Genomic DNA, 3,758 nt, shown 5'->3' with positions numbered 1-3,758 from the left:
GATAAAGTGCTTCTCAGATAAGGTCAAGTTGAAGAGGCTCATCATCACCAAGCCCTTATTACATGAAATGTTAAAGGGAGTTACCTAAGAAAAAGATCAAAAATAGGAACAGTAAAAATGACACCAAACTCACAGTTATTAACGACCACACATAAAACAAAAACGAGAGCAAACTAGGCAAACAACTAGAACATGAGGGTTGTCAATAAGGGAGTGGGAGGGGGAGAGGGGGGTAAAGGTACAGAGAATAAGTAGCATAGATGATAGGTGGAAAATAGACAGGGGGAGGGTAAAAATAGTGTAGGAAATGTAGAAGCCAAAGAACTTATAAGTATGACCCATGGACATGAACTATGGGGGGGGAATGTGGGAGGGAGGGGGGTGGGCAGGATGGAGTGGAGTGGGGGGGGAAATGGGACAACTGTAATAGCATAATCAATAAATATATTTAAAAAAAAAAAAAAAGAAATGTAGATTGAAGACTAACTCTAACAAAATAAATAGATTGACATGAGTCTCATATCAACCTATTTCCTAGAAGAGGTAAAAGAACAGCAAAGAAGGGATATAATGACGTCTAGCCTAAATACAGCAAGAACACACCAAGTCTACAAGCTCCTGATTTTTACCTCCCCCACCCCAGGTCTTATAGTGGACAATCTTATCCCTTAGATGGTTGCGCCTTGAGGAATGCCTCTCTATAGACTGTGGCCAGCTGAACACAGGGTGGACACCTAATCTGTTAAATAAATGACAGAGTAAACACATCAAATTAGTAGTGTTTTATTTTTAATTTTTGCTAAGGTATAACTTAGATACAATAAAACACACAAGCCTGAATTGTGAAGCTTAATGCAATTTTACACAATTCTCTACCCATGAAACCACACCCAGATCAAGACACAGGACATTTAGTGATAAGGGACCCAGGTGGAGATGTAGGAGGCTCCTGAACTTCCCTCCTCCCACAACACACCGAATGTACAAATACACACAGAGCAATTCCCTCTGAGACCAAAAAAACAAACAAACAAACAAAAAAACACCCCAGCTGAGTGACTTGGGCAAATTAGAAAATAGCCCCATGAAAACAAGTAGGAAAGTCTGAGACACACTCTTACCATAAACCCCACTCTCGGCACACTGCCAACAATCAGTAGAGAACCTCCAACTCCCAACCTCTCTCCTTGAGGAGCTAAGGAACAGACCCCCAAAATACCTAAATCTGAAAGCCAACTGGGATTACCAGTCCCACTGGCCTATCGCAAACAAAGAAGCAGTTCTTAGTAGCAGGCAAGTGAGCACTCCCCTCAGATGTTCCCCCAGGGCCCAGTGCAGAGGGAGTACACAAAACACCCATCTTCCAGTCTTTTCACTAGAAGGGATTGAATACATACTTTATAAACTGTTGCTTGAGGGTCTGGCTTCTAATTAGCATGCAAATAGGGGTTGACTGATGTCATCTTTGGAACCTGAAAGAATTGATGGGCCTGTCCTCTGCCTTCCTCCTATAGCTCTCTACAACAATCACACCAAGTCATCAGTGTCTTCCTGGAAGGAGCTAGCCCACACATCTAGTGCCTCAACTCTTATGGCTGCCACCTGAAGAATGGGCTTCCAAATCATCTTGCTCTAATAGCCAATGGGACAGGTATTCATGAGTCTCATAGTACTATAGCAAACACAGAAGCAATTTTTAAACTGGTACAGGAGCACCTATCCATCCCATATCTATGTATTCAGCTCAGGGCAGAGGGACAGGAAAAAATGCCTAACTCCCACTTTGCCCTAGAAAGGGCTTAACTACAAACTTTTCTTCACACTGCCTGAGTGTCCAGTTTCCAATCAGCCTGCAAGAAGGTGCTGACCGTGATCTTTCCCTTTACATCACTAATGGGTCTTTGCACAACCTCAGCTACCAGAAGCCACTAAAAATAAAGTTAGCAGTTGGGACATCTCAAAGGTTGAAAGATAACCAGGAACTCAGGCCATGCTGATTGATGAGGTTTATCTCTTACACAAGACCAGCCCATCAAGACTGGGAGAAGAGGCTACTTTATCCAATGTGCATAAACCAACACAGAGGAAAAAAAAGAAGAAGAAACAAGGGTAGGTGTTTCAAATAAAAGAACAGAATACATTTCCAGAAACTGATATTAATGGAACAGAGATAAATGAGTTACCCAATAGAATTGAAAATATAATCTTAAAGATGTACATTAGGGTCAGGAGACAATGCGTGAACAAAGTGAGAATTTCAACAAAGAGACAAAAAATATTTAAAAGTACAAAACAAAAATAACTGAACTGAAAAATTCAGTAGAGTTGTTCAACAGCAGACTAAATCAAGCAGATGAAAAAAAAAATCAGTGAGCTTAAAAACAAGGCAATGAAATTCAATCAGAGGAGCAAAATTAAAAGGAAATTAAAAAGGGGCAAGATGGAGTACCCTCAGGTCTTGAAGCATGGGATGCAGCAGGTCAGCAGCCACATGGCCTCCAAGGCTATCTACGAACGTTCTTCAGGGTAAATGATGTGAAGGTTGGTACATTAGTGGGTGAAGACAAATACAGAAACAAATACTATGAAGACAACAAACAGTTTTTTGGCCGTCACCGGTGGGTTGTATATATTACCAAAATGAATGGCAAAAACACATTCTTGGATATGGATGGAAGCATGGTGCCCCCCAAATGGCATCGTTGGCTTCACTGCATGGCTGATGATCCTCCAACAACAAAGCCACCTACCGCTCGCAAATTCATCTGGGCAAACCATAAATTCAACGTGAGTGGCACTCCAGAACAGTATGTACCTTATTCTGCCACTGGAAGAAGATTCAAGAGTGGGTCCCACCTTTGACATCTTACAAGTAAAGACAATGGAAAACAGTTTAAACATGTAAAATATAGGGGTTGCCATGTAATTGCACTTTTACTGCTTATTGTTAACTTGATTAAAATTATTAGATTAAAAAAAAGAATGAAAAAGACTGAAGATAGCTTAAGGGTTTTATAGGATGTCATCAAATAGACCAATATACATATTATAGAAGTCCCAGAAGGAGAAGAGAAAGAGGAAGAGAGCTTATCCACATAAATAATAGCTGAAAACTCTTCTAATTAGGAGAAAGAAATTGCCATCCAGATCCAGGAACCCCAGAGAGTACCAAAAAAGATAAATCCAGAGACCCACACCAAGATATTTTATAATTAAAATGATCAAAAGTTAAAGACAAAAGAGACCATCTTAAAAGCAACAAGAGAAAAGCAACTTATTCCTTACAAGGGAACACCCATAAGATTATCGGTGGGTTTTCAGCAGAAACCTTGCAGGTGAGAAAGGAATGACATATTAAGTGTGGAAAGAAACAACTGCCAACCAAGATACTCTCCTGTACACTAGGGAAAGTATAGTCTCTTCAATAAATGGTATTGGGAAAACCAGAAAGCCACATGCAAAAGAATAAAAATGGACCCCTTAGATTTTTTTGGATTTCACATCAAAAGCTGTCAACAAAAGCAAAAGTAAACTAAACCAAGTTAAAAAGCTTCTGCACAGCAAAGGAAACCATCAACAAAGAGAAAAGTCAACCTATGGAATGGGAGGAAACATTTGCAAATCATATCCAGTAAGGGGTTAATGTCCAAAATTTATCAGGAACTCATACTGCTCAAAAAAAGAAAAGAAATGAATTAAACAATGAGCAAAGGACCTGAATAGACATTTTTACAAAGACGACATACAAATGACCAAAA

The 3,758-nt window shown here is 39.8% G+C and overlaps 1 pseudogene; it reads left to right on the top strand.

Annotated features, from left to right (window-relative positions):
• The first annotated feature begins 2,440 nt into the window (after positions 1–2,440).
• LOC112315743 (NADH dehydrogenase [ubiquinone] 1 alpha subcomplex subunit 12 pseudogene) lies at positions 2,441–2,932 on the top strand (annotated as a pseudogene).
• Positions 2,933–3,758: the final 826 nt, after the last annotated feature.

Source organism: Desmodus rotundus, chromosome 8, assembly GCF_022682495.2.
Source record: "Desmodus rotundus isolate HL8 chromosome 8, HLdesRot8A.1, whole genome shotgun sequence".
NCBI lineage: Eukaryota > Metazoa > Chordata > Mammalia > Chiroptera > Phyllostomidae > Desmodus > Desmodus rotundus.
Note: the sequence above shows the minus strand (reverse complement) of the source record. Positions and strands in the feature narration are given on the sequence as shown.